The 26,335-nt window shown below is 40.7% G+C and overlaps 1 protein-coding gene and 1 non-coding gene across 2 annotated transcripts in view; both read right to left on the bottom strand.

Annotated features, from left to right (window-relative positions):
- MDGA2 (MAM domain containing glycosylphosphatidylinositol anchor 2) overlaps positions 1 to 26,335 on the bottom strand; it is a 1,044,700-nt gene that overhangs the window by 395,677 nt on the left and 622,688 nt on the right. The gene's annotated exons all lie outside the window — the stretch shown is intronic.
- On the bottom strand, positions 17,432 to 17,599 carry LOC142427207 (U1 spliceosomal RNA). Its single transcript, XR_012780018.1, has one exon. It is a non-coding gene; the product is annotated as a U1 spliceosomal RNA (small nuclear RNA).

Here is a 26,335-nt window from a genome sequence, read left to right as displayed (position 1 = left end):
TACTTGTCAATTTTCAATATGCTAATAAAATGGATCAATCAAAGGCATTAATGTTTCTTTCTAGTCCAGCTTGATTCCGGTTAGGATGTGGAACAAAGGAAAGCACTGCTCAAGCCAAAGCATTTTGAAAGAAAGCAGAAAACCCCCGAACAATGTTACTTATGTCTTCTTGACTATGCAGAGGCATTCTGCTGTATGGATCGTAGCAAGAAACGGATAACATTGTGAAGAATGGAATTCCAGAAGCCTTTATTGTGCTCACGTGAAACCGGTACAAACAAACAAAGAGAGGCCCGCTGGATTGAAATCAGGAAAGGGATGTGCCAGGGTTGTATCCTTATTCAATCTGTAGGCTTCTGAGAAACTGCATTCTATGAAGAAGAATCAGGATTGGGGGAAGACTCACTAACGATTTGGAATACACAGACTATACAACTTTGTTTGTAAAAAGCTGAAATGATTTAAAGGATTTTTTAAGGAAGTTTAATGGTGGAAGTCTTCTGCTTTGATGATAACTCAGCATAAAGAAACTAAAACTCCCACCACTGGGCCAATACACAACATCATAAACATCATTAAGACGAGATTGACGTTCCCAAAGATTTTGTTTTTACAGGGACACACAATCAATAGCTATAAATATGGCCGTGAAGAAGTTGAGCAACCTACTGCATTGGGCCAATAAACTGCAAAATATCTTTAAAGTGTTAAGGCAGAGGTATCAATCTGAACACTAATGTGTGCCTGACTGAAACCGAGGTATTTTCTACCAACCATTTGCATGTAAAATTTGGACAATGAACTAGGAAACTTCTATTTGGATTGTGGTCCTGGCAAGATATTGAATGGACCGATGGCACAATGAACACTTGTTTTGGAAGAAGCACCGCTAGAACGCTCCTTAGAAGTTGCAATGCCAAGACTTCACCTCACATACGTTGGACATGGTACCAGGAAGGATCACTCTTTGGAGAAAGATAGAATGCTTGCTCGAGGGTCGGCGAAAAAGAGACCTTCATCAGATGGGTTGACACCTGGGTTGTAAAGTGGCAAAGAGAGTGAAGATGGTGTAGGATTGTACACAGTGTCTTCTGTTGTGCACAGTAGCACTGTGAGTTAGAACTGAGTTGACGGCCCCTAAAACCAGCAACAATGTTTATATGGATGAATATTGGAAGGATATCTTTGGCACCTTGCATGTACCCTGAAGAAGTAATAGCTTCCAAAATACTGTAGAGAATAAAAAATCCTTTCTGTTAAAATATACCCAGTAAGTATTCCAGGCATTGTACCCCATACAAGCTATGTCATTGTTACTCGACTCTACCACTGTTGTATTGAAACTGTCCAAAACAATACCCATAAAGTAATGGGTAAAAGGTACGTTCACTGCGTCCCTGCAGGACCCTTGTGAGGCCATAGGCAAGGACTCCGCAGCTAAGCAAAGGTTGGTGATCTTAACCCACCAGTGGCTCAGGCTCCACAGAAGAAAAGACTGATGATTTCCCCTTGTAACTATTACAGCCTAGGGAAGCTTACAGCACCGTCCACACTGTCCTATGGAATTGCAATAAGTTGGACTCTACTCAGTAACACCTAACAATATGTCCCAATAAAACTTTATGCCGCACGCTGAATTTAGTCCCTGGCTGTGGTTGACTCCTGGTATGCTATACCCCAAGTTTCCTTAATAAAAAAGAACAATTTAAAAATATGGTTTCCTTTCTAAATAAATAGAGGATGGAAAGGATGGAATGAAAGACAAAAGGTAAAAATTAGAAAGGAGGAAGAGAGAAAAGAGAGAAAAGAAGGCAAATAGGCTGTGCTTTCACGTCCTAGGGCAGGCTCCTCAAGCTTTTTAAACAGGGGCCAGTTCACTGGCACCCGGACCTGGAGGGCCGGACTACAGTTTAAACAAACAAACTATGAGCAAATTCCTATGCACACTGCACATATCTTATTTTGAAGTAAAAAAAAACAAATGGGGCAAAAACCCAGCGGGCCGGATAAATGCCCTCGGCAGGTCGCATGTGGCCTGCGGGCTGTAGTTTGAGGGCGTCTGTACTAGTGTTTCATTAGTAACTGGTTCAATCATCCTCTGTGTGTAAACACACACTATATACCCCTAACTTTACATTCAGGAAAGGTTAATTAATCTGTGTTTTTCAATTTCCTTGTTAGTAAAATGTGAAAAACAATAGTACTAATGTTAGAGGGTTGTTGGACCATCGAATGAGTTAGCACCTAACACACTAGGCATATAGTCAATAAATTTATTATTCACATTAAACCAGAACTACTAGTCAATCATTGGGATCTTATTTAGACTCCTACTGACTGCATGCTGTTTTCTTACCTTTATCTAAAAAATTCATAATAGAATTAACTTTTCCTACAAACAGGTAAAACTAGTCAATCAAACATTTGTTCGGGTCATCAAATGCTTCAGTGTAACAAAAAAATTTCTGTAAAAGTCTGAAAAGAAACTATAATATTTATTTAAACATCAGAATAGTAAGATATGGGTATACACAATTATTCTAGATATTTAAACCACACTGTTAATTAGAAAATATTATTTTGCTGAATAAAAACAATAATAAAAGTCCTATAAGACTATAAGAGTAGTGAAGAAATATCTGCACGAAGAAATGACAGTAAAGAACAAAATCTCACAAATTTTATATATATATATAAATTGATTGCTAGGTAACTCTAATTAGATTTCTAGTTTCACAACATTCTCAGTCTCCCCCAGTCCCAGCATTAGAATCTTTCACAGCCCCCTAGAGAGTTCTAAGTTTATCAGTATAATTTACAGAACAACTATTGGTTTTGTCTAAGGTTTAAAGAAATTTCATTTTAAATCCATCCTATTAACTGTATGGGAATTTATGTTTTTATTTTAACTTTTTAAAATTTTAAGTTGTGATATGTAGGATACTAGCACCGCTATCATAGTATTTGAAAAGGTCTTTAATATCTTTGAAATACTTGCTTCTTTAGTGACTAGTATTTTCATATATAAACAGACAATAATAGAGCTCAATTGGCTGTTAGTAAGAGCAGCCTAAAAAAGGTTTCAATTGCAATTATCTAATTTTTTCTTATACAATATATAAAATGTTAATCACAGACACATATTTATAATTTATTACATCATAAAAACAAAATTCAGCAGAAGAAAATGTAGCAAGAAAAGAGAATTCAATGTTAATGTAACAATGAAGACTCTCCTTGGGTACTAAATAGTTAATAGACTTGTCTTTCCCACTTACATTTCTTCACGTATCTCTAGTTTATTTTCTTGTGAGCCTGTTGTGCTGATAGGCTTATTGAGGAGCCAACATGACCTTAGCAATCCTTTCCACAGGCTATTCCTTGATCTGTGTGAAACTCGGGTCGCCAGCTTCTGAGAATCTAATCTGGTGATGATTGTTTACTGAACATTCTATTGGCTGAATTACTTGCTGGGACCACACAGTTTTAAGAATTTATGCTTCAGAAATCTCTAAAATGATTTTTTTAAGAATTGAAAACAGGCTAAAACAGTATTTAATTTACACAGATCATATAATGTTATAGTCAAATGTATATCTTTATCTTATATACTTTGTATAGTGACACATATAAACTATACACTTTTGCCAAGACTAATGTGTCTTAGTAATATTAAGGCATTCATAATTTAGCCATCTATGACTGAATATGTATATTTTTCTTAGGTTTGATTTCTTGGAAAAATGTGTTCAAATTTTTATATCCATTATTTCTAAGCATAGTTCTAAGGTTTATCAGTAACTTACACATCATGTTACAAAAAAAAAGTTTGAAAGAGCACAATATGATGGGATAAATGATCTTACAGAGATACGAACCAATGATAGATAATTTATTTTGTCAGGAAAGAATTTTAAAGATTTCTTATCAAGATGATACCTGGTAAATCTTGAATTATGAAGAGAGTTGTCAAATAAAGAGTGTGGCATGGCATTCTCAGGGTCTTGATAGAACCTAGAAAAATACCCCTCTGCTGGAAGAAAAAGTGGGAAGCACGGTCTGGTCTTACGCCGCCCTCACAATTGTCCGAGTACGTAAGCCCATGGTTGCAGCCACCATGTGACTCCATCGCCTTGCGGGTCACCTTCCTCTTTTCTTCTGCCCTCCCCTTTGCCAAGCATGTTGTCCTCCTCTAGGAAATGGTCTCTCCTGACAACATGCCCACAGTATGTAAGACCACATTTGGCCATCCTTGCCCAAGACAGTTCCGTGTGTCCTTGTAGTCGTCCCGCTGTTTTCAATATTCTTTGCCAGCTCGACAATTCCAAACCACTGATTCTTTTTCTGTCTTCCTTATTCAATGCCCAGCTTTCACATGCAGATGAGACCACTGAACATACCATGGCTTGAATAGTGAGCACCTTAGTCCCCAGAGTAACTTTCTTGCTATTCAGTACTCTAAAGAGGTCTTGGTCAGTAGATTTAGCCAAAGGCAATCTTTTAATCTCTTGACTACTGATCCATGAGCACTGACTGTGAATCACAGCTAGACAAAATCCTTGACAACTTCATTTTTTCCTCCATTTATCATGCTGGTACTTATTTGTCTAGTAGTGAGGGTTTTGGTCTCCTTTACGTTGAGTTGTGATCCATACTAAAGGTTGAAATCCTTGATCTGCGAAGCAAGTGTTTCGAGTCCTCCGCACTTCAGCAAGCAAGTTGTCGCTAATCCTGCTGCTGCGTTCTTCATCATATAATCCAGAGTCTCTAAGTGCTCAGCACACAGATTGATTAAGTACAGTGAGATGAAACAACCCGGTTTCATACCTGCCCTGATTTTAAACCATGCCGCATTCCCTTGTTCTATTCCCACAGCTGCCTCAATCCTTGTTCACGTTCCACATGAGCGTAATGAAGTGCACTTGAATTCTGATTCTTCTCAAGGCTATCCATAGTGTGTTATGGCTTACACAGTGGACTGCCTTGCCATGGTCAATAAAACACAGGTAAACATTTTTATGGTAGTCTCTGCTTTGAGCTAAGATCCATCTGGCATCAGCAATAGTATCCCTTGTTCCACATCACTTCAGAATCTAGCCTGAACCCCTAGCAGCCCCCCGTGAATGTACTGTTGCCACCATTGTCGGATGATCCCAAGCCAATTTTTACTTGCATCTGGTATCAAGCATCCCACTCTATAATTTGACCATTCTATTGTCACCTGTTTTGGAATGGGTACAATATGGATCTTTTCCAACCACTTGGCCGAGTAGCTGTCTTTCAAGTTTCCTGGCACAGGCAGGTAAGTACTTCCAGTGTTTCATCAGCTTGTTGAAACATTTCAATTGGTATTTCATTAATTCCTGGAGCCTTGCTTTTGGCTAATGCTCTCAGTGCAGCTTGAACTTCTTCCTTCGGTGTCATTGATTCTTGTCCATATGCTACTTCCTGAATTGGTGGAATGCCAACTAATTTTTTTGGGGGGGTGGGTAGAGTGACTCTATGAATTCTTGTAGGATCATTGAGGCCTTGATGATAAATCATGACTTTGCCATGTAAACTTTGAGGAGAAGTTTCAAATACTAGATACTAGAAAATAAACTCTATTACATATTGTTGGCAAACATAAACTTTAGAAAGATCATCCTGCCTTCTACCTGGAATAGAAAAGAAAAAGAGCAGAGCAGTGTCAAGGAACTCAGTGAACAAACAAACCAACAGACCATTAGGGCATTTCAGATGAACAATAGGTACTTTGAAATAAGGTCATGGTAGTGGGAGTCGGAACGGAGAAAAGACCAAAGTAATTAAACCAAGTGACTGATTAGATATAGGATCGAGGAAAAAGTGGGGCTTGGGAAACTATTTGAGGCATGACTAGTTGCCTAGGTAGAAATATCATTAGCTAAATGATGGGACGAAAACTGAGCTAGCTGTGCTTGACCATGGTAGAGTGAGATTAAAGTAGGAGAGTTGGTGAGTTATAGTTGGTTCATGCTCAGTGCAAGACCTTGTAGCTCTCAGAGTTAGACACTGCATGGTTTAAAGCTGGAATGAGAAGTCTGGGGCACAGATAAGAACTGGAAGTGATCAGTATATACTGTGAGGGAACATCCCATTAAGGAAAATGTGAAGAACAAGAAGGGAAGAAATACAATGGACTCTGGGCAGTATCATGAACTGGCAGAAAGAATGTTAAAAGACTCGGGGAATGTATGATAAGAAAGATAGAGAACAAACCAATGGAAGAAAATACATTGAACACAGACATGTAGGGGTTGGAAAACAGTAAACCTGGTGACCAGAAAACAGGTGAAACAGTGCTGGACAGTGAGATGAAAGGTTGGCAAGAAATCATTTGTGACCTTCCCTGGATGCGTGCCAGTGGAATGAGAAGATGGACAGTCACTTTTCAGAGCCTTAGGAAGGAGAGGCAGATGAAAATAAATTGAGATTAATGTTTATATTTATTTCAAGAAAATTGAATTTGACAAGAAAGGGGAGTAGCTAGAGGAAAATGTAGAAAAAGAGGAGATATGGTTTTTTTGGTCTTGTTTTGTTTTCCTGTAAGCTGAATGATGTATATTTAAGTCAAAGGAGGGAAGATCTATAATTTTATTAGGGATATGGGAAACTTTAGGAAATTGGTCAGTGTTTTCAATAGATATAGGAATAAATATTTTAGTAATATAATTACAATATAGATATTTACAACTCAACATTTTAATTTATGTTTATAAACCAGAGGCATGTTCCTATTTTTAAAAAGGTTCCCACTCAAGCTTTCTAAGCTGAAAACATGAAATAATCTTTGCAGCTCTCCATAAAAGCACAGATTACCCCCTTAAAAGTTAAAATGGGTCATTTTCCTCTAGACAGCCTGCTGGTTCCCTAAAGCAGGGCAGATTCTGTTTAGTCTAATTTCTTCTATAAGTTACTCTCATCATATGAAAGCGTTAACATGCCTCCCAGCACGCACTGCCACAATTCATCTGCACTTTTGACTAATCAGTTATTAAGTGCCACTGAAGTCGTGGGGTGTAGTTACAAGTGCATGAATCCATTAATCTCAAAAACAATCACTGCAGAAGCATGTTTTCCACAGAGGTTTCCTCCACCATTTGGTCCAATTTTTCTGTCTTTAATCTTTGAATTAAGACAAGTGAATCTGAGAACCCAGATGACAAAGAGCCACTGACTACTGTATTGTGTGTCTTCTTTCCCTTTGGGAAGTTTCAGGAACCTTACAAATCCTATACAAGAGATATTTAAAGTCGTTTTCTTAAGGACAATACAGACTCAGCCTTTCAAGGCACTACAGCTAGTCGATGATTTTGTCTTATTTTTATGAGCGCGAAAGAACATCGCTATGATAATTATGGGTGATTGCAAAGTGCAATGTGAGAACTGCGGTAGTTCGACTCTGTCCTCCGGCTCTCTGAGTCAGAATTGCGATAGTGGTAACGCTCCACGTGGACGTGTCTGTGAAAATTCCTGTCACTTGAATAAAATTAAGTTGTCCTGAAAAATCCATTGACTACAACAGAGAAATTCATTGCCTCCGGGTTACACATATAAATAATCAAGTAAAAAAGCACTTCATTGTACCTGAAGCATCGCTAACAATTATTGGTGTGATCGCCTAAAAATATCACTTCAAACGGACATCTTTTGTAAAGAAATTAATTTTAAACTTTTGTAAAATTTTTGATGATATGAAATTGTTCCTATCTTTCCCTATGTAGTGATTTTTGAACAATGAATACTTTTACTCAATAATTCATTAAGGAAAAGAAGCAAAGTCAATACTTAGAGCCGGTTACACAAAATAAAGCATTTATATTTTCAGGATATCAAGAAATTTAGACTAATTGTATGGAATTTTGTTTCAAAAAATTTACATAAAATTATATCTTTTAAGGGATTAAAAATGCATAGGTAACCTATATTTGACACTTTGTGGAAATTTATTTTGAGCTTTTAGTTAACCTGAGCAAAATATCCCAGAATTTTGTCAGAAAATAGTACCCAAAAATAGTACCCAAGAAGCTTGAAACAGCCTAAGTTCCCATCAATAGGAGAGTGGATTGAAAAACAACCAACTCTGGTACATACACAAAATGGAATCCTACAGATCTCTAATAAAACAGGGATGAAACCTTGAAATGTCTCAACTCGTGGAGGGATCTGGAAGACATGCTGAGTGAAGTCGGTCAAGCACAAAAGGACAAACGCGGTCTGAGCCCCTGCCTTAGGAACAAGCAGCAGAACCGGCACACGCTGGAGCCTGCGGCCCTCCAGTCTCTGCCCCGGACCGGACAGCCTGGGAACGAGCCGGCTCATCATCTGCTCCAGGTGTAAGCATAGCGCTATAGGGCACCTCATGACGGCTGGGAGAAAATGGACGGTGGGGAGGGCAAATGCTGTCAGCTGAGTGGTGATTTGTCATTGGCAAGGGGATGAGGTCCTCGGGAGAGGGCGGTGGCCCTGTCAGAGGGATGAAGCTTACTGGTGGGAGAGGCAGCGCTGAAGTCTGAGGATGCGCTTAGGACCATTGGGGTGGGGGGGGGGGATCTTTAGTGGCATGCAGCAGGTGGGCAGAAATGACTTGGGGCATCTGGTCCTCTCCTGGGAACCCAGGCTGAGTCCCATAGAGCACCGGGACATTGAATTCTGCATCTTGGAGGCACATGGCATGATCCAGAAGCGGCTATATGGGAACCCCACAGATTTCTCCAGCTGAGTGATTGCTGGGTTTGAACCACCAACCTTACAGATAGCTTAGCAAAGAGCTCCACCAGAGCACCGTATGTTTTATCCATCCCTGAAATTCAAGGATAAATGATAAGGGAGCTAAATTAAATCTTTCTCTTTATACATACAGATATAAAAAGCACATAAATATACAGACTATGAACATAACTACATGTATGTGTAGTACATGTGTTCACATTGTTTCCAGGTATAGTTATGTGTATATATGTTTATATATTAGAAATTCATTTTAAAGTTAGCAAGGGCTGCAGAATTACATTGAATGGTTTAAAATATCTATTGATAAAATGTTTGTACATTTTCAGAAGGCATGAAAACTCATTCTGTTCCTCGAATAAATCTTATTTGGTAATATTTATACTTGCATTTTTTTGTGGAATTAGTTTGTTAGCATTCTGTTTAGTATTTTTGCATATTTCACCAAAAATAATCCTCCTGTTTCTTCCTTTTGTCCATTTTGTTCTTTCATTTTAGTCTCTCACTTCTACAATATATTACCTTTAAAAAATGAATTTAAGTAAGAAAAAACTCTAAAACTAGTTAAGCTTGGGGAAATTTCTAATATTAAAGAAGTTTGTTCTTAACTTGACAATGGTCCTTTGTCCACATTTGGTCGTTTTTACTTGCACCACAGTTGCATGACGTATTCTTATCCCGCGCCCTGGTAGCTGCATCAACAATTATGTCTCTCCTTGGTTTTAAGCAGGAACAATTTAGTTCCTTCCTTTTCTCTTTAATTAAAATTGCAAGCTGCTTATCATTTGTATACGCTTTTTGAAATAACTAGCTTTATGTCTTTTGTACTTCTCTGCCTGCGTCTCTGTTTGTTGCGATGCTACTTTCAGCCTTGACTTTACTAATTCCATCTTCCTAATGTACCTAATGTACTTAATTCCTTTTCTCATGCATTTTTATTTTCTTAAGATGGAAACTATTTTCTGTTGTTTCTTTTAAGATGTAAACTCATTTCTGTTGTTTCTTCTTTTTAAAATCCAAGCTATGCTTTGTTTGTCTGTTCTTATTGGTTGTTTTAAGCACAGGGTCTCATGTTTAGTTTAATTCATTTACAGATGAAATGAAATTAATTGATTAATTGATGTATCTAGTTATGTATGTACTAGATCTATAACTAGCCCAGGGTGGCTGTAATATGGTTGTTGATGAATCCCAATTGCGAGAAGGCAGGAAGTTGAAGCACTCCTGATGGATGTGCTTGTGATGTAGTAAGTGGGTAGTCCCCAGAAAGGCATTGAAGCAAATTCCCTTGAGCTCTTTCTAGTGATCTTCCAGGCTCAGGAGCAATGGGTACTGGCCTAGTCTTGCCTTTACCACATGGGTTTTTGTAGGGCAGGCAGGTGAGGAAAATATCAGCTGACCTGATTCTCAGACAGTCCTAGCTATCTGTTGGGAAGCTTCTCTCTGTCCCTGTCAATGTTCAGAGGCCATTAATTTAATATTAGTTGTTTTTTTAATGTATGAGTATAAGAAACTATTAAAACAACTATAATATTCATACTACATTAGCATCAATAATATATTAGCAGGGCAGTGAATTTTAAATCCATCTTTAGTTTCTTTTCCATAAAACCAGGATTGCTAGTTTAATGCAATTTCCTGACATTTTTGATAACAAAACATATCACATTTCACTTTTAGAGAAACAACTCCAATAGGCTGGTTTTAGGTCTACCTTTGCATTTCCATATTTCTTGATGCCTCAATTGAACATTCTGGGCTAGGGGTAAAAGAGGGAGATTTCTTTTTCCTTCTGAATTCAAGAGATAAATCCTCTACTTGACATATAATTGAGAAAACATGGCATTTATTTAATTGGTTTATATTACAGTATTTATTGGGTTACTCTTCTGAAGAGCGCCTGGACACTATAAAATGTATTTGGCCTCTGAAAGCCTTCAATACTAATTGACTGATTTTATGTAAAACCATATCAATTTGACTAAATCAATTTGACTAAATTTTCTTGTTTTGTTTTGTTTTATTGGTCATTGTGTTGAATTATGAGTTGCTGTTCTTGGTTAATTTCACTCATCATTTACATCCATGTCAACCCAGAGTAAAGGCTATTGTTACAATCCTGTTACACAGCAGACAAGAAAGCAGACAGTGTTAAGGGCTCAGGTAGAAGGCAACTGTTTTGAGAATGATGATGACAACAAATGTACAGATGTGCTTGACACAATGGATGTATGGATGTATGGAGAGTGATAAGAATTGTAGGAGCCCCAAATAAGATGATTTTTAAAAAAAAGAGAGAGAGCCTCAGAGAAACTGCAGACTAGGTTCCAGATCACCATAATAACTGCCTATCACAATAAAGTGGGCCATGTGATTCCCCCCGCACCCCCACCCCTGGTCTAGGAAAGTCACGTGTACACTATACTGAGTCCCTTCCGTGTGAAATAAGATGATGAAAAACAGAAACTATGAGAATTACAGTGAACACTCGCTGTTCGATAAAATAGTACCAATTAACTTGATTGGACAAGGTTGCCACAAACCTTCATAAAAAATGCAGTATCTTTGAAGCACAATGAAAAAACATTTGCCTTTCACTCCCTGGCAGCTCCATGACAAAAAAGAAAAAAGAAAGAAAGAAAGAAAGAAAGAAAGAAAGAAAGAAAGAAAGAAAGAAAGAAAGAAAGGAAGGAAGGAAGGAAGGAAGGAAGGAAGGAAGGAAGGAAGGAAGGAAGGAAGGAAGGAAGAAAAAACATTTGCCTTTATTAAATTCAGAAGTTAATCAGCCATTATTGGCCATTTAAAACTTTTTTTTAGGACTGGCCTTGACCTTTACTTGATCCCTTGTGATTGTGAATAGCGTGCGGCAGTGCATTTTGTTAAGTGACCCTGCATGCTGAGCAACAAAAGACTCCCCCTACTTGTCATGTTAGCATATCTTAAGAGCATGACAACCTTGCTTCCTCTCAGTGAGGAGGACTTGAGGCACCTGCTGATGAAGATCTGAGGAGTGCAGTCTTCAGTATGGATTGTAAATCAATGTAAAGACCAAATCCTCACAGTTGGGCCAATAAGCAACATCATGGTCAAGAGAGAACAGAAATTGAAGTTGCGGAAGATTTTTGTCTTACTCGGATGCGCAGTCAACACTCCTGGAGGGAGCAACCAAGAGGTGAAAAGCCGTGCAGCATTAAGTAGGTGTGCTGTAGGAGACCTCGGTAGCGTGCCGAAAGCAAGGGCGTTACTTTGAGGACTAACGTGGGACTTATCCAAGGCATGACATTTTCAATTGCCGCATATGCATGTGAAAGTTGTACACAGAATAAAGATCCAATAAATATTGATGTCTTTGAATTGTCGTGTTGGAGCTGTCTATTGAAAGTCCCATGGCCTGTGAAAAGGATAACTCAAACTATCTTGGAAGAGGTACATCGAGAGTGCCCCCCTGGAGGTAAGGGTGGCAAGACTGCGTCTTGTCTCCTTCGGACATGTCAGGAGAGACCAATTCCTGGAGAAGGATACCGCGTTTGGTAGGGTAGAGAGGCAGTGGGAGAGGCAGGCCTTCAAGGAGACAGACTGACGCCATGGCTCCAACAACGGGCTCCAAAAGGGAGCAGTTAAAAGGCTGGCGCAGGGCTGGCAGTGTTCCGTTCTGTTGTTCATGGGCTCACTAAGGGTCAGAAATGACTTGAGGGTCGCTAACAATAGCAAGAGCATGCCCTAAGAGGTGTGCGAAGAGCCATGCTGGGATAGTGGGCTATCCACTGAGCTGCCAGCGACACCATGGCCACAGTGAGAACCCCTGGTGCAAATCTAGGGGAGAAAGATGAGACTGTCTGCTCCCTTTTCTAAAGTCTTAGAATTTAACATCGCATAAACCCAAAGAGGCAGCTCTACTATGACCCAGAGGAGTTCCCTTGAGCCTTAATCAACTGTGTGGCAGTGAGTTGGGCTTTTATTGGAGAGGTATGCATTTCCTTAACACTTCCTGCTGCTTCTCCCACCCCTCTCCCCAAGTCTACCTTACCAGTGAGTTCATAGCCTGCCTTCTGCCGAATTCCTATACGCCGATGCAAGTTACAATTCCACTTATCTCAAAGTACAAATGCGCAAACACTACCAGAAAACTAGAAATCAGAGGACTGACCTTAGGTATTGCTCACATGTTCAGAGAGAATAAAACATTTTGAAACAATAATACAAACACAGCTTTGAAATATATGCGCGATGGCCTATAATGAAAGAACATTATCAATAAATGTCATTATTTTGGGTCATTTTTCCCCTGTTTGGGGAGTGAGTATTTCAGATGCAAGGCTGCTCTAGTAGGTCTATTATAGGTTGCTAACTACAAGGTCAGCAGTTCATATCTGCACAGAAGACTGACGGCGCTGTCTGCTCCCATGAAGAGTTACAGTTTCTGAAACCCAAGCGGGTGCTTGTACTTAACCCACAAGGGTCACTATGAGCTGGACTTGGCTGCGCAGCAGGGGGTTAGAGCATTTTAAGTTTGGAATGAATCTTTAGTTCAATTTCTGGAAAACAAAAACATAACTTGCCTAATAAACATGGTATTGTGTGAATTTTTAAATACATTATACGCATACTTTGTAAAGAATTGTATCACAAAGAATGTGACTTCGGGAGTAAAGGAAGCCTCACGAATAGCCAGTGGCGTGTAAATGACACAAGCTCGCTTGCTGAAAGCCAAGAGCACGCGAAGCACTTCCTGATGAAGCTCAAAGGCTGCCGTCTAGAGCATGAATGGTAACTCGGTGTACAGACACCAACAAGCTTCAGGAGAGATCCAATAGGAAAAAAGCAGACTAGAGACAACATTGAACTTTCCAAGGATTTCATTTTGCTTAGAGGCACAGTCAGTGCTCAGTTCACAGCGATGAAGAAACCGAATGACACATCGCACCGCGTAAATCTGGTGTACAAGGCGCCGCTGTGAGGACTACGGTGTACCTGACCCGATCATGGTATGTTCAGTCACCTCATTTGCAGGCTAAAGCTGGAAAGGGGCAATGGAGGCGGAAGGAGAGTATATGTTTTTGAATTATGGAGCTGGCAAGGCATAGCGAATACGATATGGACGATCAAAAGAACCAACACATCTACCTTTGAGGAAATGCCGTCAGAAGGTCTTTAGAAGGAAAGATAGCAAGAATTAGTCTTATTTGTCTAAGACACTTTATCAGGAGGGGCCAGTTCCCGAAGGAGAAAATTAGACTTGGTAAAGCAGAGTCCGTGGAGAAGAGGAAGACTCCCAGTGAAATGGACTGATACAGTGGCTGTGGCAATGGGCTCATATTAGCGTTGGCTCTGAGGCTAGTGCAGGGCTAGGTCGTGCTTTGTTGTTATACACAGGGCTGATATGAATTAAAACAGACTCACCGGACCTTACCAATAACGACCCAGAACTTATCCCAATAAAATGAGTGCAGCTTATTAACTACCACAGACACTTCGCTTTTACAATAAAACTAAGAATCTACCACTTCACAGTTGGCAGCAAGGAAGTTGGACTGTGAAGCAAACGTAACCCAGGCTGTGCTGCAGACAGTCAGCTTTGCTGGGCCATGCTTCTCTGTGGCTTGGCAGTTACGCAGTGATGTAATTTGGAACTTATATAATGTGGTTCTGGTGGTTCCGGGGGAGAGGTTTTGGCATGATAACCTGTGTGGTCAGTGGTTCAGACAGACATTTAGGGGGAGGAAGGTGAGGCTGCCTGGTCCAGGAAAGATTTACCGCCTCAGAAACCTTACAGGAGTTGGAAATAAACTGACAACAGTGGGTGGGTTTTCACCAGGTGGTCATCCTCCATTGTGTACACGGCCGAATTTCATTTAATAACCAACCTGGCCTTTCAAACCAAACCATGTCAAGAAAAGGGAATGGTTATAAGCAGAATATAAACTCAATGTCTGCGACACTACTAGGCATTTGCCATTGCTCTCAGGTCCTGTGTCAGTCTCACCATTGGAATACTGGAGCCGTTCGGCCCGCTTATCAGGCGTAGGGGCTTCCTATTCTCACCGGCTCTCTACTTTACCAGGAGCCTGCTCTCCCTGATACCCTGTCCAAGCATCTGGAGAAGTCTTGGCACTTTTGCTTCTGAAGATCAGGTTGGTTGTTCTTCTGAAGATCAGGTTGGTTGTTCTTCCTCTTCCAAGATTTGTTTTTTCATCTGGCAATCCTTGGTACAATCTCAAATAAACAGCATAATTTTAAAAAAACACCAAATTCATATCAGTGCATACTTCTCCACTCTTCCTTATCCACCGTGCAGCTTCCATGTGCATATAAAGTGACTGAGAACCACACACCTGGTTCAGACACACCTCAGACCTCAAGAGGACGTCTCGGTTCACATATTTGCAGGCTTGATCTAGAAAATGCTCCCCTAGTCTCTTTTGGAAAATTGTTCCAATACATTTATTATTGCCTTTGTTATTTGAGATGACAATAATTCTAATGTATTTCTTAATGCAATTTTATATATTCTTTTGGGGTTGCTTGCTTTTATTTGTTCTTCTATCTTGAGTCTCTTAAGAATAAATTCAGTTTTTCATGGTCAAATTCATTTATTTTTATCATCCATCTGTTTGACTCTATTGGTGAATATTTTTCTTGCCTTTTCTGTTCATATGCTTTATTCTTTGTCTCTAATAGTTCTGTTATTTTTTCTAGTGGGTTTCTAATGCGTTCAAGTTGAGCTTCTTACTTTGTTTTTCCATGGCCTCCACTAGTTTGTTTCTGTGTTCTCCTTGCTTTACTTAAGCATATGGAGTGACGATTATTGTCTAAAGATTATTAATTCTTTGTCTTATTCTGGCTTCCACAAGGGCAGGGGGTGGGCACGGGATTCTCTTTATGGCTTTCTTTTAGCTGGCCCTTCTTCGTTTGTGATGCTGTATGTTTTATTAGTTTTTATTAAACTTGGGTAATTTTATCTTTTCAATTTTTAAAACTTTTTTTTTTTTTTACTGTTTTGTGGGAATTTTTTCTGATTGGACACCTTGGTGGCACCAGGGCCAAATCCCAAATGCCAACATAAAGACTGAGTGTAACAACTACGTTCCTCTCCACAGAACAAAGATGCCGGAGCTTGACTCCGTAGATGCACTGCATTGGGAACCCCACAAGGCATTCAGTCTCTCATGGTCACTCCGGGACTTGAGTCAGAAGCAACTGCAGCAACGGCTGGCTTGGTAGTTCCCCTGAGCTCCACTAGAGGGCAATCTTGCCTTTTTGAAAACCCCGTATCTATTGTGCTGTAAACTTGTCATCTCAAATTCAATATGCATGCAGAGGTGGGGCTGTCTTGTCAACAAAAGCTGATGTAAAGGTGAGGAATGACATTCCTACAGCAAAGTGGGGGGAGGGGTGCCTCTGTTTGTTCCTCAGAAGCAACCTACACACACCCACAGTGTCTCCTTATGAGTAGATTCCTGCTGTGCCCTACGCTCTCTTAGCTTGAAGTACTCTACTTGCCCCAGTGACTCTAGTGTTTTGTTTTTTTCATTTCTAGTGCTCTTGTCTTGGACTTCAGACAGACAGAACAACACTCTCTCTCAGAGTCAATTGCATGGCCACCTTGTGTAGTTCCCTCCTGTGTTCTTGAGGGTGTTATTGATCCTCATCCCCAATTGACTGCTGTGTACCAGCAGGACAGCGGTGACTGGTAGCTACTTCAGTACCGTGGCTTTTGCCAAGCAAAGTCGTGCCATGTGCCTCTCTAAAGTTGCTGGTGAACCTCCCTCGGGACCTGTGTTCTCCATGCAGTCCAGATTCTCAAAGTACACTCTCGGCGGACAGACTGAATACGTGTGGCAAAAAGATACAACCCAGCAGACACCTTTCCTGATCATAAGCCATGCAGTATCTACTTATTCTTTTTGAATGACTGCCAATTGGTCTATGGACAGGTTCTGAAGTTCCCATCCTCACAATGTTATCAATAGTTTGCTATGATCCCCAGTTGAATGCCTTTGCATTTGAGTCAATAAAACACAAGTAAACATCTTCCTGATATTCTCTGCTTCAGTTGAGACCCATGTGATGTCAACAATGATATCTCTTGTACCATGTCCTCTTCTGAATTTGCACTGAAACTTTGCCAGCTCCCTGTCAACATACTGCTGCGACCATTTTTAAATTACAGTCAACAAATTTTAGCTGCATGTGATATTAATGATGCTGTTCAACAACTGTCATATTCTGTTGGGTCACCTGTCTTTGGGAAGGTCACACATATGGGTCTCTTCTACGTGGCTGGCTAGATAGCGATCTCCCAAATTTCTGGCACAATTAGTGAATGCTTCCAGGGCTGCATCAGGTTATTGAAATAAGTCTATTGGTGTTTGGGTAATCCTTGAATTTCTGGAGCTTGTTTTGCTTTGTTTGCTAACTCCTTTGGTGTAACGGGATCCTTCCTTCAGTATCACTGAATCTTTTTTTTTTTTTTGCCTTTGTTGCTGGGTCCTTGTCTGCCTTATCGTTCTTGGGCAGCATTATTAAGCTCAGAAGACAAGCACTGCCGCAACAGCCTCCTTAAAATGACGGACTACACACATTTTAAAAAGCCCAACGCAGCTCACTATTGCACTTGAATAAAGTAAGAAGGGCACTGCAACCAATGATAAGCGAAGTCTATTTTTGAAACAAGAATAATCAGGGGAGAGCGCGAACGCAGTCCCCACTACCACAAACTATGCAGTCGAGTTTCCCTCATTTGGGGAAATCGCAGGAGTCAGCACACCCGGAGTGCAGTGGGTGAGCCTCGCCCTGGGAAAACCACCTTCCTGATCAGACCATGGTGTCTCCCCTGCCAGGTAAGTATCTCATTGAATCTTTTAATAGTTTTACTTACATATAATTCATGCATCATATAATTCAATGTTTTAAATGCATTTAGAAGAGTTGTGAAGCCACCACATTCCATTTTAGAAGAGTTCCTTCATTGTTGTGCCCATCATCATTAGTTCACCCTTTCCCCATAATCTCCCCTGCTATAACCCCCCCAAAAAATAGTTGATTTACTGTTTGTATAGATTCACCTATCATGAATTTCATATAAAGAAAATTGCACAAAAAGTTCCCAACAAAATTAAACACAGAACAACCTCCTGGAGACAGCAGAAAATAATAATCATTAAAAACACAGAACAAATTGAAAATGGGTCAAAATGGAGAAAATATGTTACATTTAACCGAACTGCATCTGCAGTACCAGCCCTAGTGGCACAGTCGGCCAAGCACATGCTGGGCCACCAAATGGAAGGTCAGCAGCCCAGACCCACCAGCCATCCCGAGGGAGAACAAGGAGGGCACATTCTCCTGAAGAGTCTCCCAGGCAAAGGGACAGATAGCTCGGGTCCACCCTGCAGGGTTACTACTGGACAGACAGAACTGACTCGATGGCAGCAAGTTTGAGTGTGATATCTGCAACATCTCACATTTCAATTCACTCATTCTGAGGGAGGAAAAGATTATTTAAATACATCCCTGATCAATGATCTGAGGGAAGCCAACAGAGCCTGAATCTAAGATGGGTCTGCGCACATTGATTCGGGACTTCCATTGTCATCCATAGCCGCCTGCAAACCAAGTGCTGAGAATGGAGTCTTGAAAATGCGGTGATTGAACGTCAACCTACTTTTTAATTTTATATTTTTGGTACAGTGACTGTGTATTTCTTCTAACACATTTTGATGCTTTATGCATCAATCATCTTGCCGATAGAACATTTCAGTATCATCTCATGACTTGCACTTTTTCTTCAGTTATTTCAGCTTGAAATATACCCAGTGTGTTCTTCCCATTTGGCTGTCTTACTCCAGGTCTTTGCAAATCTCTTCCATAGTCAGCCGCTGGCCTCGTTTTCTCTGAAGACAGTGAGCCTCTCAGTCACCTCTTCCGACAGATGTGACCCATTTGATTCTTGTGTAGTCTCTCTGGAGCTATGGAAAAGCCCACGTGTACAGTAGTTGTTTGTGTTGTTGACACAAGGTATACCAACGAATAAGTCATTGGTCTTGCCATCTCCAGCTTCATTCATCACCAACGCTATCTTTGCCAAGTGCTGATCCTATCATCTATTTTTCAAACTTTCTATCCCAACCACAGGTAATTGTCAATGCTACTTGATTGTATGTTTGAACAATTTCTGAACAAAAAAGTTTGTAGAATTCATCTATTTTTATGTAAAGGGGTTGTTGTATAAACTTGAATAATAGTTGTAGTTACTTTACTTCCTGGGTTATGAATATGTTTCCTTAATTAATATTCTCTAATTTTATTTCTGAGAATCTAATATGTATTGCAATGGCTACCCAAAAATTACAAGTAAATTCATGATTAAAAGGTTTGTCAAGAAAATTAACAAGTTGCAATGTCAGTGAGAAATGCTCAGCATAGTTGTTTTCGGGACACATCACTAAAGTTCAGGTCTGCTAATAATTTCCCAAAGGCATACATCACTCTGCTGAAACCACAACCTGACAGCATTCAGTTTAAACTCATTGGATTAGGAAACACAGTTCCCTCAATTAATTGCCCAGAGGCACCCCAACCCAGTAAGCTTCAGCCCAAAGGCACTCAGCTCCACTTCCGTGGGACAACAAGCCCAGCTTCTCCAATTAAGTACCCAGAGGGCCTCTACTCTGCAAGCCAGCCTCCTGCACCAAAGCACTCTGTTTTAGTTGCTCTGCGGGTTAGGCCATACAACAATCTGTTCCATGGTCCGGTTCCAGCTGCTATCCCTTGATGTGATAGCTATCTTCTGAATTCAGGTGTTTCACTGGGACCTCAGATGTTCTCTACTTCTGGATGTTTGGGGTAATATTATGTTCCCCATCCTGCTTCTCAGAGGGACCATTTTATATGCAGCAAGATGGCATTGGAAGGAATCCTGTTCACAATTACTCACAGACAAATCCTATTAATATTTCCCCTATGTTCATACTAGACCCATGCAGGAAAAGATCGTCTGGTGGGAGTTAGAGACTGTGGCTAGAAGAGCCACATTAAAGAACACACTGCCCCTTTAAGAAGTGGGCCATTAACTACCAGGTCAGCCGCTTGCAACCACCAGTTGTTCTGAAGGAGGACAGGAGGCTGTCCACTTCTGGTAACATGATGGCTTTGGGTCCCACAGGAACAGTTCCCCGTTGTCCTAAAGACTCCCTTCGAGTCACAATCAACTGGACAGTCGTGATTTGGGTTTGGGCTATTTGGTTGTATGCAATGTTATCCTTTCACAAACAGCATTGTGCTTCAAGATAGATTTTTAAAGTGTCCTTTTTGAGAGTGAAGGTGACATTATTTTTCATTCCTGGCATAGTAAGCCATACGACATGACAGTCTCGTTCAAGATTGCCAGTGACGGTCCATTTCAGCCCACTAACACCTAGGATCACTAGGCGTCATATTTCATTTTTGATTATTTCAAATTTCCTGAGATGCATACTGCCTAGGCTCCATGTTCAAATTATTAGCAATGGATGACCGCAGCTGTTTCTTCACAGTGTGGGCCACGCCTCATCCACCAATGAAGGTTCAAGTTACATTCCATCCGTGTCTTTAAGGTCGACTCACCTGTGAGGAAGGAGTCACCCTGCCCCAGTTACCTTTCCCACTTGAGGGGCTCGTCGGCCAGCCCTCTCTCAGACAATGTTGCCCTCCTATTCTGCTCACCTGCTAATTTCTCAGGCCGCTTATTCCTTTTCCTAGTCATTTCAGTTTGAACGCAATTGAAACACGTTCAATATGGATTATAATGCTGGTGTATTAATTCCACAGACACAGTAACACGTAACCACCATAATCCAGTGACAGAGGCGTGGGAGAGATTAGGTCTAGATGTCTTAATTGTCTAGTCCTTCTCTGCCTTTTTTTCCCTTCTATTTGAGGTGGTCTAGAAGCTTAAAAATGAAAAGCAAAACAAAGCCCTCCTAACACCCCCTTTGCAGTTTTGCAAGTAAGAGAGAATCATCTCAATCAAAATAATATGAATTTCAGCAAGAATACTATGCCCACCATTCAGATGCTTACATCAATGGCCTGGCTCATGTGATTCTCTTAGGACCTGCTTGTCGCTCTCTATGGATTCATCATTCAAATTTCCCAAATAGCCAAGAAATGGAGGTGAGGAACTGCTACTGCGTTGTTTTAAGAATGATAATCAAATTTCAGATTGACCACTATAAAGGTTTAGATAATTGATTCTGGAAAGATTTGTTTTCTGTTTCTTTGCTTTATTCTGCAGAACTGCTGTGTTTGTTCTTAGTGGCCCTGTCATAGATAAAGGGCTCCTAGCAATCCCATTTGTTAAGAGTGTAACTTCTGCGTAGCGCAGTTGGTACTGCAACTCTTCAGAGGTGTTAGTCAGGCTTGTCTTCCAAGGTGCCTGTGGTGGTTACATAATATGGTGTCAGTGTGAGGATTCAGAATGAAGGGGTGGAGTCTAGCCTGTAAATCTGGTCATAGCCCGTGAGGCCTCTGTGTGAGCATGGCCTTCTCCTGAAGATTCTGAGAGTGCTGGTACTCCTCCTTGGAGGTGGGAGACACTCTTTCTCTTGGTTCACTCCCTGAGAGACATCCCTGAGGAGAATCCATATGGACCTACCCTGATGCAGGCAGTGCCCTGAGCTGGAGGAACCTCATGAAGACACCTGCCAGCACTGAGATGCTTACAACACCACTGGATCCACCAGACTTCCAACCCAATGGCCTGTGATCTTCCTGCATTCAATGTCATTGCATGCGTTTCTTGAATCTGAAGGGGATTTTATAGATTGATATTGGATATATGGGCTAATATCAGACTCATGGACTTGATCTGCACTGGGCTGGGATGTTTTCTCAATATTCAATTGCCCTTGTATATATAAACCTCTTTCTTATACAAATATGAGCATCTATGGATTTGTTTTTCTAGACTACCTAGACTAACAGAGTGCCTCTCTACTCAAAGTCAAACTCACTGGTACCTGGCTCACAGAGACCCTGTAGGACAAAGCAGAACTTTTCCTGTGGATTTTGAAGGCTGTAATTATTTCTAAAAGCAGAAGCATCAACTTTCTCCCATATAGTGACTGGTTGTTGTTGTTGTTAGCTGCCATTAAGTCAGTTCCAACTCATAGCAACCCTACATCCAAGAGAACGAAATGCTGTCCAGTGGTCTTGTGTCACCCTCACAATTGTTCATATGTGTGTTAATCCATCTTATTGAGGGCTTCCTCTTTGGGGCTGGCCCTGTGCCTTATCAAACAGGAAGTCCATCTCTAGTGACTGGTAGGGGGGTTGAAACTGCCAGTCTTTTCAGCTAGTAGTTGAGTGTTTAACCATTTACAACAGCCAGGTCTCCACTCTGCATAACTACTTACTGTTACCCAAAATAACTGATGACCACATATTCACAGAATATTCTAGGACTGCTCCATCCTAGCGTATAGCATCTTAGCATGTATGTAATTAGTAGGACTCTAGTAAGGGTAAGCATGTAAAATTTAAAACCTTTTTTTCCCTGATATTCATTATCATAAGTAGACATAGGAAGGAAAGCTTCATGTTACATAAAACTAAAGGCTTTTTGTTTTGGTTTCGGCCAGGTTGACTAGCAAAACAAGCCCAGAGATCCTCACATATGTATAAACAAGTACTTTATATCAAAGAGTATTTACACATTAAGAAAACATGCCAGCCAGGTCCAGATCAAGTCCATAAGTCAGATATTAGCTCAGTTGTCCAATCCCAGTCCATCAATTCCTGTTCAGATTCATGCAGCACATACAATGATGCCTAATGTAAGAAGCTGACAGGCCCACGGGTGCAAAGTCCTGTGGATGCAGTGGCAGTGGAAGCACTGGCACAGGTCTACATGGGGCTCCTCCAGCTCTCTGAGTGTGGCTCTTCAACAGGTAGGTGAATCAGGGCGAGGGACTTCTCGCAGGTCTCAGCAAGTCTCCTTGTGGATTGTCAAGATGAAAGCAAAGAGAGAGGAAGTTCGCAGAATCCCCATGAGAAGGCCACGCCCACAAGGAGTCATCCTCAGGCTGTGACCTGATTGACAGGCTAGACTCCACCCTCACACTTATTTATCAAGGTGACATGAAATTATGTAACTACAGTTTTGCTTTGTTTTATTTTGAAAAACTACCATATCTTTCTAGACACCCTCCCTCTTGGGTTATTTATTTTATTAAAATTTTTTTTTGCCCCTCCCCACCCTGCCTATTACTTTTGATTAGAAAGCAGATCCTGTCTCTTCCAGAAGCAGGTACATATGCCAGCTTCGCCCTGAGGCTAAGCTGTATATGCATCCATGTCCCTGGGTGACTGTTACGAGGATTTTAAAGGGATTTCCAATTCATTAACTATATTATGTGAAAAAGACATCTTTTTATAAACACTGAATATCGTGATTACACTTACATTTACATTTAATTTTTAATAACTTAGCTATATCAAAAATGATTCCATAATATAAGTATACTGGTAAATTAATCTAAAACCCTTGCAGTTATTTCCAACTGCATATTCTATTGCACACGGAGGCCCGGGGGCACAAACAGTTATGTGCTTGTCCCCTAGAGGAAGGCTGGGGGTTCAAACCCACAGAGAGATGAGTGCGGGTGTAAAGGTACAGCCTTGACAGCCCTCCTTTACATGCTACTGTAACAGATACGGGGTCCCTATGAGTGGGAATCAACTTAATGACAATTATCAAGTTGTATTCCACTGGAATACACTTATTTTTCTTTAAGTTCCTTTCCCCAAACTATCAGTATCCTCTCATTAGTAAACTAATGAAAAGTACTGTTCTGATAATCTCCATTGTCAGAAGGCTCCAAGCTCAATCTTCCCACTATCGGAACAGCAAAGTTAGGGGGAAGTGGGGGAAGCTGCTCGGCGTCCATTACTTTGCTTGATAGTCAAAGTGAAAATCCAACTTGGAAGGAAACCTGTACTGCCAAGAGCGAGTCGCTTGTCACATCTCACCGAGGAAACAGAGACGTGTCACGTCTGTCTAAGCATTGCTCTTGCTCAGACAGCATATACTGCGTGTGTTAGTGCTTTAAAACACCCAGCCTGTGTTTGTTTGGTTTTTGCTCTTTATTTACATAAAATATTGTAACTATGGATCCAAAGAAAGTTAGTGATACCAGCAGTAAAGCTAAGAGGAAAACTGTAGGAATCATGATAGGATTAAAGAAAACAAACAAACAAACAAAAACATTGAAAGATTGGAATCAGGCCACTGCTCTGATTTGGTTGACTAAGACATGGCTAAGTCAACATAATCAACATTTTGGGGGGAAATGTGATTAAAGTAGCTAATGTGTGGAAAGGTGTAAAATCGTTAACCACAAAACAAAGCACCCAGACTGTTGAAGAGGGTGAAAGGTGCCTGGTCTGGGCAAAAGGGACTCCATTTTTAATCCAGTGCCTTCAGCTTGGCTCTCAGAATTCACCTCTCATAGACCTCCCTTTCACTGATCTCCCTCTCACTGATCTCCTTCTCACTGATCTCCCCCTCCCCTGCTCAACCTTCAAATTCCTGGAGCCGGCTCCTCCCGGAGCCAGAATATTTTCTGAAGATATGCACACTCCACTCTAGCTATCCTTGGCATATAGATAAGGTCAAAGACCTTCTCCCTTCTGAAGCACCTGTGTGCACAGATCCTCCCCAGCTTGGACCCTTCCCAGCTGTGTCTGCCAGCAGGGGTATAAAAACCGCAGCCTAAATTTCCCTAAGCACGGGTTTCAATAGCTCAATTCCCTGAGTTGCTGAATCCACCCGCAAGCCTCCCAATAAAGTCTGCTTCTAAATTTTGCCGATTGGATGTTTGGTTCTGTTTCGCGCCCCAAAATTCCTTACAAAAGGCATCTGTCTTCCACGTGTGTTGGCGCCAGTGCTGTGCGATGGCTGACGCCTCTGCAGTGATGGAACGTCCGTCAAAATGAGCGCATCGGTGTAATTTTGAGGCCTCAGAACCAATCACGTGGTTTGTCACGATTTTTTTAATAGGAAAAATATGTTACTTCTAGACCTTTTCAGTGTTCGAGCATTGATTTGGAATGGATTGAGTTAGGTGACCGAGATATCACTGCAGTTAAAACTGCTATTAAAAATTTGTAAACTAACATTAAACAAATTCACTCAGCATACCAGTATAATGCAAATAAATATCAAACACTGACATGAGAGCCAAACCATACCTCCAGGTCCTGGAGTTAATTCTGACTCAAAACAACACTCTAGAACCAAGTAGTCTTGTCACATAATGTTTCCAAGGCTGCAAGTCTTTATGGACGCAGACTGCTACATCAGTATCTCATGCAGGGGCTGAAGGGTTGATACACTGACCTCGTGGCAAGCATTAAGTGATTAACCTCTGCACCACCAAGGCTCATCAGAAAAGAGAGTAGGATGCATAAAATGTGTGCGTTAAAATTTTTCCGAGTGATATTAAGCTGTCATTCAGGTTCATTTTTTATGAAACTGCCTCAAACTCAAATTAATTCACCTTAAATTATATTTATATATTAAATTTAAGAAGTTGGATTTCATTGGAAAGTAATAAAACACTAATAAAGCTCCAGGAAGAAAGTCTGCCTTCCAGACACTAATGCAATGGAAGGGATATATAATTTAAAGTAGCTTCCCTTCCCCGAGAACTGATTACAACCAAAGTATCTCAATCGGGTCCATCTAAGGAACATTCAGACCTCACTGATGTTATCATGTTATAAGTAGAATGAGGTGAGCAACAATACTCTGTCAATGTTTCTCGCTAAGTATAAAATGATCTAGGCCGAGTTTGACTGATGCAGGAGTAGTGGAGACATTTTACTTTAGCCACTCGCTCAGTCAGTGTTACTGGGGGTTAACTTCCTGTATGGGGGTGTACTGGGTTACACGTGGGCCACTCTGTGGAAGAAGGATGAGGCCTTCAATGTCTGTAAAAGAGCTGCAGCCTCGGAACCCCCAGGGGGGTTTTACCCTGTCCTGTAGGCTCATGGTGACTTCAGACCCACTCCATGGCACTGAGCTTGTCTGCTCGTGGTTTATGAACACACTAACAATCTCCCTTATAAACTGGGTGTGGTAAAATGAGAGGCAGCTAAAAATGAAAAGTTATTTTGCTCCGTATACATATTTCCTAGTAGGCAAACTAATCATATTAAACCCAATTTGCTTATGGCTTTCACAAGGTCAGCAATTCAAAACCATCAGTCATTCCTCAGAAGAAAGACTGGGCTGTACACTCCAGTAAAGAGTTATAGTCTCCAAAATTCACACTGGCAGTTTTACCCTGTCTTATAGGGTCACTACGAGTTGGTTTTAGTTGGATGGCAGTGAGTTTGGTTGAGTTTTGTTTTAATAAACATAATGAGATTGTCTTCCCTTTGACATGTCTGAAGCAATAACAATACTGATAACAGACAAGTATTCTACCATTTATTTACACAAAACAGCTTTGTAACTTTTTCTTCTCGATTCTGACTTAATGAATACATTTAAAAATAATTGTTTCCAGGAAACAGAGGAATGATCTAAGAAGCAAAGCTA

This window comes from Tenrec ecaudatus, chromosome 14 (genome assembly GCF_050624435.1).
Source record: "Tenrec ecaudatus isolate mTenEca1 chromosome 14, mTenEca1.hap1, whole genome shotgun sequence".
Classification (NCBI taxonomy): domain Eukaryota; kingdom Metazoa; phylum Chordata; class Mammalia; order Afrosoricida; family Tenrecidae; genus Tenrec; species Tenrec ecaudatus.
This window is presented reverse-complemented; position numbering and strand designations above follow the sequence as displayed.